Source organism: Myodes glareolus, chromosome 14, assembly GCF_982192425.1.
Source record: "Myodes glareolus chromosome 14, mMyoGla1.1, whole genome shotgun sequence".
NCBI classification, from domain to species: Eukaryota; Metazoa; Chordata; class Mammalia; order Rodentia; family Cricetidae; genus Myodes; species Myodes glareolus.
In genome coordinates, this window is record NC_142039.1 from 28706600 (window position 1) to 28715906 (window position 9307).

Sequence of the window (9307 nt, forward strand, 5' to 3'; positions counted from 1 at the left end):
GAGGCAGAGGCAGGTGGATCTCTGTGAGTTTGAGGCCAGCCTCATCTACAGAGCAAGTTCTAGGACAGCCAGGGCTGCACAGAGAAACCCTGTCTTGAAAAACAAAAATAGAAAAAAGAAAAACCCAATGCTGCTCAAATTCCAAACAATTGATTTATGAACATAATTTCATTAGACATTACTCTCCACTGCATGCTTGGCTGCAATGACCACTTTCATGTGTCTCAGGTCTGTTCTTCAAGAATCTCATTTCAGAGCTGGATATGATGGTACACTCCTGTCGTCCTTGTATTCGGAAGACCAAGGCAGGAGATTCTTGAGTTCAAGCCTAGCCTGGGGTATATACTGCAACTCTCATCTCAAAAACCTTCACATTTTACAGATTTGCAAGTGACTCCTACCCAGGCGGTGGCGCTGCATGCCTTTAATCCCAGCACTCTAGAGGCAGAGGCAGGCAGATATCTGTGAGTTCAAGGTCATCCTGATCTACAAAGCAATTTCTAGAACAGGCAGGGCTACCCGGAGAAACCCTGTCTCAAAACCACTCCGTAAAAGACTCCTGAAAATTAAATGGTGGGTTTGATTCTCCTAACATTGTCTGAGTTTCTGTTTATTTTCTGTCTTGTACTTCACTGTGGTGCCTTGATTTTATCACACCCACTCTGACAGCTATGATGTGTGCACATCCACACTCTCTGACACTCGGTGAGATCCCCGAATGCTGTCCCTTTTTAGTATTGTCTCTAAGGAAACAATATTTATTTCATTTCTTCAAAGTCTATGTGGAAGTCTACCCTCAACGCCTTGCTCCACTGGCTGGGACAAAGTATATGAAATTCTCATATGCGTCTTGAGAATTTAGTAGAAGAGTCAGGCATTAGCATAACTACAGCAACAACAGTAGCCAGCTAATAAATGTTAAATCCCAACTGTGCCATTTGACATTGTTCTGAGCACTTGAAAGATAGGAGGAAATAAGAATTATTCTTGCCTTCAGAGCATTTGAGCTAATGGGATACTATAGGTGGAAGTTAACAGTTCAGTTTAGTCAAGAAAATGAATTTGAACAAACCTCTCTAACTGTTAGTAACTATTGTAATCCCAGCCACCACAACAGGGCCTTGTTATGTACCCCACGCTGACTTGTTGGATATATTACTTAGGGTGACCTTGAACTGGCCTCTTGAGATCTGGGATTATAGGCATAAACCAACACACTCCACTTGGTAATCATTCCTAATTGAAGAATTTTTCAGTTTCTCCTATGTGCTGGGAATCCTTAAAACAAATTTGTCTTTATTTTAAGTTTAAATGTTAATTGGTCTCCACATATGCTTTCATCTAGCACATAGACATCTCTATGTGCCGGGCATATCAGCTTGTGACTGAGACCACTAGGCAAAGAAAGAAACTGGCATCAGGTGTCAAGAAGGTACACCCCCACATTTCTAGACAAAGAACAACTCTAGATTCTGGCTCCTGGCTTTGCCCTACCTCCCACTGCTATTTTTCCAGTTGTTGTGACATATCAAACCTGTTCCCAAACCTTTTAATGATGGGGTAGGAGGGTCACGTATTTGCATAACAGCAGCAGCAACAATAGCTAACATTTGTTGACAGTACGTTGCATACCTAGATGGGTTCCAAGCATTTTATGTGCATTAATTGTCTCAGGTATCACATTAGTCCTTAAGGTACATATCAATATGATATTTCATAATAAGTATTGGTATTTTGTAAACACCAACAGTTTACAGGGATGACTGGGTGATCTAACTAGAGACCCTGCATTACCCTAGAGAACACAGACTCTCCAGGTCCTTTCTCGGTCCCCCAGATATCAGGCCACATCCCCTGCAACTGTTTCGCTGAAGCAGGGAATTGATTGGGAGCTTTGTGGTGTGGCTTTGCAGTTCCCCTTCTTAGCAGCTACAAGGTAAGTGTATAGGTTCAGACTAGGGCCCGCCTCCCTCCCATTGGCAGTTATGCCAGACCAGGCTGGTATGAAGCTTGCCCACCAGCCCTGAGAACGAAAGAGTCAGAACTTCTCTTTGTTATTCAGACCTGAAGGAAAGCTTCTCTTTCTGTTCTTAAGGTTCCATTGTGCTTGCCTATGGCCATGCATGTCATAGCTCTTCTGTATTTCAGGAACCATAGGGCGTGCCTCTCCCTCTACCATGCTACGATGGTGGTCTCTCCTAATGCAGGTTCTTTCTGGATCTGAAGGTCAGCTGTCCCCCTTCAGGATCCCCTCTCCTAGCAAAGCCCCTCTGCAGGGTAGCCTGTGCTAGCTCCTTCCCAAGAACCTTCCTTTGAAGTCATTATTCTCAGGAAGGTTTATTTCAGAAGCTCCATACAGTCTAGACAAACAGTCAACCGAGAAAGCAGTAATGAGCAATACGCTTGTAGTTGGTGTTGAATCTTGTTGCTTCAGATGTGAGAGAGCTGCTTGGTCAAGTGGAGTTGTGCTGAGTCACCCCTCATGGGACCTTGACCAGGCTGCTCCCATTGTTTACCTCTGCTGCTTTGTGTGGTGAAAGAATGTCCGTGTTTGCTGTTGCTAACCAGTTCTTGCAGACCTTCACAGCAAAGGTGTTCTGTCTGGCTAGCCGACGGGAACCACTTTCATTTCCCTTCTCCTCTGAAATGGTAGACAGCTCTCCGTCTCTCACTGTCTCTTTGTCTCACTGCCTGTTTAAATACAAAGCATTAGATACTGGAGATGTTGAAAATTTGTCTGATATGCGTGTCATCTTAGGTTTACCTTTTAGAATTTTAGAAGTCATAATAGCACCAATGGCTACCAGGAGCCCAGGTTTATCCCATTTACCCAAAGACTGTTTGGAATAGTCACCTCTGCTGAAGTTGGACTATACCTAACTTCAGTTATAGATCAGATTTAGGGAGGGCAGAATTATTCCATTTTACTGCAATATGAATAAGAGGATACAAATCTAGGACTTTTTTTTTTTAATATGTGAGTGCTTTGCTGGCATGTATGTCTCTACACCATGTGTATGCAGTGTCCACAGAGACTAAAAGGGAGAATCAGATCCCCTGGGACTTGATTACAGACAGTTGTGAGCCACCTTATGGGTGCTGGGAGTCAGCTGGGTCCTCTGGAAGACCAGCAGTGTTCCTAATCACTGAGCCTTCTCTCCAGGTGTGCGCATGCATGTGGAGTTCGAAGTTGACGTCAAGAACTCTCCTCAGTCTCCCTCTACCTTATTCACTGAGGCAGGGTCTACCAGAGGAGATCAGAACTCATCTGTATAGCTCCCCTAGGTAGCCAGCTTGTTCTGGGGATCCCTCGTCTCTGCCCCTGAGCACTGAAATTACAGGTAGTCATCCACACCTAGCCAGCATCTAAATGGGTTCTGAGGGGGCAAATGCAGTTCCTCATACTTACATGGCAAGTACTTTGCTTTATCTATTGAGCCATCTTCCTAGCATGGATGACTCTATTTTTCTAAGTCCCACAGTGTGACTGCTTCCTTAAGGGACTGGAAGATTTTGTGTTACTTATAAGCACTAAGTTCTGCGTGACTTCTGAAAGCTCTTAACTATAATGTGCAAATAGCAATACCATTTTGATATGAAATACAATGTTTCTATAGATAGAGAACAGGGTATTGGGTTAAAAGTGAGGCAGATTCTCAGATGTAGCAATGAAGTCTGCCTTGCCCAGAGCAAGGAATGTACTGTATGTTCCCTGCCTGTATATAATCTGGCTCCAGGAAGTCTGCTGGAATCTCAACCAGTTACTGTATGCATTATTGCCCCACACTTCCAAGACTCTGTGCCTTTTCCTACTAAAGCCCTCCCAAAGACATACTTGGTGGTATAAATGATAGTCCCGCCTATTTGGGAGCTTGAGGCAAGAAGATTGCAAGTTCAGTCTCTTTGTGGGCTGCAGGATGAGTTCAAGGCTAGCCTCCCCATCTCCTGCCCTACCCCAAAACTCTGTGTAATCCTGGACATCCTGGAACTCACTCTGTAGACTGGGCTGGCCTAGAACTTACAGAGATTAAAGGTATGTGTCACCACTGCCTGGTTCTTTCTCAGGAGTGTGCACTCTCCCTCTCTCTCAAATGACATTGGATCTCTCATTGACTTGAAACTTGCCGAAGAGGCTAGGCTGATGGGTCAGAAAGCCCAGGGTTTACCTTGTCATCATGTCCCTAGCACTGGGATTACCAGCACACACCACCACGTACAGCAATTTTTAAATAGGTGCTGGGAAACAAACTCAATCCCTAAAATATTTTTAAATCCCTAAAAAGATTTCTTTAATAATAGATTTCGTTATGGTGTTGCCGTAATGTATATTATCATATCGTCACCCATATTTGCATCCCTCTCTCTTGTTTATCTTATATTTTGCCCCTCCTGCTGATCTCTTTCCTACCATCATTCGGTTTTTATGTCATACACAGATCTAGGTGTAGATATCTACTTAGATACATACATGTACACTGAAGCCCAGGAATTTCTGAAGTCTGGACCTTTCTCCTGACATCTGTGAGAGAGAAGAGGCCCTCAGTGGAGTAAACGAATGATCCACCCACCAGGCATTTGCCCTTTGACTTCCACCCATGGAGCTCCTGCTGTTGTCAGCGGTGAACAACCTCCTTGTGTAACATGAGCACCACAGTGGGTGCTTACTGACAGCTCAAGGAGCAAATCTGACAGCAGTAACAGAGAAGCTCTCGGCGGCCCACTTGACAGTCTCTACAGAAAATGCTCTCTATAGCAGAGAAGCGATTCCCTAAAACAAAACATCAGAAAGAGGCCAATGTTCTGATGCCAAGGACATTGCTCTTGACCACGGAGGGAAATGAAGAAAGAAGGACTACCAGTGTCTGTGTCCTTGTTTTACCCAGCCATTTTTGTCTGCCTTTGACACTTAGGTGTTTGTTGATATGCGTTGTGGACTCAAGAGTATTTGAGGGCTTGAAGAGGCTTAAAGAGAAAAAGACCGATCATGAAGTTACTAAGGATCCCTTTCTCAGTCTGCTAACTGACGCCATGACTAGTTGGAGTTGTCTCTCCTGGACTTTTTTGACTTTTGACTTTTTTGACTATCTCCCGATTTTTCTTTTCTTTTTTTCCTTTAGCTGGGGCTTTGCTATGCTGTTGCCTAAGCTAGCTTCCAACTTCTGGTTTACTCAATTCTCCTGTTGCAACATCCCAAATATCTAGGACTAAAAGGCATATCACTACATCCAGGTCTTTCTTTGGACCTTATATATGTTAATCAATCTCCGTCTCTGTCTGTCTCATTGCCTCTGCCTATCTCTGGGTCTCTGCCTCTACGGTGTATATGTGTGACCAGGTCTGCACACCTGTGTACAAGTACAGAGGCCAGAGGACCCATGGGTGTCCTACTTTCTTTCTTCTTCCTTCTCTTGAGAACAGGTTCTCTCACTGAATCCAGAGCTTGCCATTTTAGATAGTCTGGCTGGCCATCAAGACCCAGTGATCCTCTTGTCTCAGTCCCCACAGCACTGGGCATACAGGTACGCATGGCCACATCGTGCTTTTTACATTAATCTTGAAGATCTCAACTCAGGTCTCATGCTTGTGCAGTACACGTTATTGCCCACTGAGCCATCTTCCCCGCCCCTGGATGTTACCACCTTCTGAATCACTGACCCCTCTGAGAAAATAACAAAAGCAGCAGACTGTGTCTGACAAGAGGACAGGCTTATTCCTTCACATCTTTTCCAACCCTCTTGGGGGCTTGTGGCTAACAAACAAATAAAATCACTTTTTTTCTGAGTGTGCACGGCTCCTAAGCTTTCTGTGGGCCCTTGGCCAAGGACTTATGTCCCTGGTCATCTGCACAGTGTTTGTGGCAACCTGGCTGTTGTGTGACTTACTCCCGCTGAACTTCAGTTTTCTCGTATTTAGATTGCCTTCCTCACTTGAGACTTGTGTTGCTGTTGCTGATATTACAATAATAAATAAACGATGTGAAGCACTCGCGTAGCTCCTTGGTGCACAAAATTGCTTCATAAGCATCAAATCGCAGCATTACAGCTCAGTTCTGATCTCTCGGTTTCCTCCTCACATTACAATTTTCAAGGCCTGTGCCAAATGTCACCTATCCTTTTCCTGAAGCAGGAGCTTTTAGACAGCTCTTACTGTACTATGGGAAAGACTCCCGGGACGATGGTTTAGGACAGTTTTCAGCTGTAGGTTGTATTAACAGAGCTTCGGAGCAGCTTCTTTTCCTTCCAATAAGCATTACGCAGTACTAACGCCTTCTTACAGAAAGCAGTCTCACCTTTCTCCACATGTATTTTCTCCAGATTTCTCTAATGCAAGCACTTAAAAAAATCCCATAATCTGTATTCTGTTCATGATGCAGCAACATGTTTTCTCTCTGCTTGTTGAAGTACCATGTTAAAAACTTTTTTTTTGGACACAGGGTCCCATGGAGCTCAGGCCAGCCTCAAACTATATAGCCTTAAATATACTCTGTAACTGAGGATGACTTTGCATTTCTACCTCTAGAGTGCTGAGGTTACAGGTGAGCCTCCACATCGAGTTTATCTGGATCTACGAACTGATCTCAGGGCCTTCTCTGTGTTAGACAAGCATTCTATCAATTAAGTTATATCCCCAGTCCCCAGTATTTATCTTTCTAAGGAAAAACTATTTAATAATAAATTCTATACACATGTGCAGACTTTTGTATGTTGTCTGAGAAATATGGAAGGGTTAAACACAGAAGGAAAATGAGCAAAAGACACTGTCTGAGGGAGATTCTTCCTTATAATGAAAGCTGTTGGGTATCAACTGGTTTTTATGAAGTTCTTAGGAATTGAGTAATTACTAGGATTGGCTAGTAGTCCACCTCTCCTTGACAGATCCTGCAGTAGGGCAGACTGTAGAGTTCTTGTTCCTGGGTTGGGGAAAGGGGGACTTTTAATTTTCACCAACAATTAAAGCAAGAGGAGTTTTGGTGGTTTGTTTTTTTGTTTTTTTGTGTTTTTTTTTTGCCAATGCCATGTGCCCTCTGAGCAATAAGTGCAACTAGTTAATGGAGGGAGGTAGGAGACAAGCCATAACAGGTAATTCCTGTGAAGTTCAAGTCTCCTGCTGGGCATGCCAGTAAGTAGCCATTCTTCCTAGGTTTGGCAGTTGCTATTAAGACTATGGAAATCTACCTCTTCCCTACATTTTTCAATGCTTGGTAATCTGCTAGATTAGGCAATTCCAAAATGAAGTATTGCTGAAAACATTAAAACTGTCACCATGGGAATTCACCCCACATATTTGTAGTTTTTGAAAACATCAGAGAAGGTAGGAAGACCCTTCTTCAGATTCAGAAAAAAATGCTCATATATGCCTTATGCTAGTCAGTTGCCCAGCTGGTCCTCAATACTAAGTTCTACTTTGTTGGAAGCACAAAGATCCCTTTCACCCACAGATCTCCAGGGAAACCGGGAATATTAGGCACACAGGATTGTCCTCTCAAAGGATTGGACATATAACCTGCTTTTCCATCCAGAAAGCTGGGAATTAGAAGCGATTAATAGCCTGGTGATCTGTGTTATCTGTTGGGCAAGGCCATATCAAGCTCCTACAACCAGGACTAGTGGTAGCTAATAATCTAAATGACCCTCACATTACCTGTACAGCCAGGGGCTCCCCAGAGCTCCCACAACCAGGACCAAGGATGGCTAATAGCCCAAATGACCTCTGCACTATCTGTCTGGCCAAGACCATGCCAGATTCTTCCCTGGACCCTTTAGCTAGTTCAGGTGGCCTATCTCCAGAACCCAGCTTTTTGGAAAAACTGACATGTACTCTTGAGTCGAATTTTAATGTAGTTGTGCTTTTTTGTATACCAGAGATTGTGTTACACTGTGATTTTTTTCTCCAGATTATACTGGGTTTAAATATGTTGGCAGTAAACCACCTTGTATCAGACTCCTTAGCTTGATCCAGGTTGATAAAGTCAATTTGAAACGAGTTTTTACTCTCACCTTTTCGTGATTCATTTCCATTCTTGCTACACCTGCAGGGAGCCCCCTCACTATACGGTGTCTTGAGTTTTTGTCAGGGTCTCACTGGTCACCTAGAACTCCAGCTGAGAGAGTTCTTAAGTATCATTGGACTGTTCTAGAACATTCCATCTGTGAGGTACTAGTGTGTCACCTTTGCATGTTAGCATTACTCTGCCAGAAAGCCCAACTATTAAAGAAAGTACCCATCACCTGAGAAACTTTCATATGTCTGACAAGTGCCAGGAATTTCTGTGGTTTTATTCATTGTTGATGCTGAGAAATCCAGACTCTGAGACCAGCAATTTTCCCAGAGCAGGAGGACGCCAGTGTTTGAGTAGACTCTCAAACTTTCTATGCTGTCCCTGCAGCCTAGTTCTCCATGCCACATCAGGAAGCTTCTCGCCCCTTCCTGCCACTCACAGGGTCTAGAATGTTCTTTTCCCTGGTCCTCATCTTCCTCTGAGTGTGGCTTATCAGCAGAAGCACAAGTAACAGCTCTAATGGTGGTGCACCAGATTACTGAAGAAAAGGACTTTGCTGGTTTCTTACCAGAGTGACTCCAATAAGTGGCAAGGAATTCTGCCACATCAGGCACAAATGCCTTTCTATGTAGTGAAGTGGGTGGGGGACCTTAGACAAGCCGGAAACTCCCGCCTCCGACCGTGTCGCTGACCTTTCCTGCTTGTGGATTTACCAGCCTAGCCAGTTAGTGAATAGTTTCTGAGAATCCAGAGTTCCTCGCCTAACTAAGACAACTGGGTGTTTAGTAAGTTCCTGCCATGTAGGCATACTAACATTTTCTACATTAAAATATCCTTTGTAAGATTATATTTGGGCTTCAGAATGAAGACCCTCCACCGAAAGCTCTGCACTTTCCCACATCTGGACCCTACATACTAAACTAAGATATGGTATATTTGCTGATACCTAAATATCTAATATGTTAAGAGCTATTCAGTAAAAATAATATGTACTTATAGTAGATTTATCTATCTCTCTCTATATATACATACAAGTTGTGTGTGTGTGTATTTGTGTGTGTATACATTCAACATAAAAATAATTTGTAGGATGCTTTATTTTCTCTCCAATAATATTCCAGTGTGAGAAACATACACATACATATATGTATATGTGTGTTTGCCAGATCCTTTAAGATTCTGGCCCGAGTTTCATTTTGATGGCACAGTGCTGTTCTAAGACACTCATTATTTCTAACCAGGATTTAACCTTCCCCTAATCTGGTTCCCACTCTCTCTTTCCTCCCAGAATTCACTCATAACAAATAT

The 9307-nt window shown here is 43.4% G+C and overlaps 1 long non-coding RNA gene across 1 annotated transcript; it reads right to left on the minus strand.

Annotated features, from left to right (window-relative positions):
* Positions 1-2320: 2320 nt before the first annotated feature.
* LOC125417672 (uncharacterized) lies at positions 2321-8113 on the minus strand. The gene is made up of 3 exons (XR_007237214.3): positions 7998-8113; positions 4469-4519; positions 2321-2691 (listed from the first exon to the last, which is right to left on the minus strand). It is a non-coding gene; the product is annotated as an uncharacterized LOC125417672 (long non-coding RNA).
* Positions 8114-9307: the final 1194 nt, after the last annotated feature.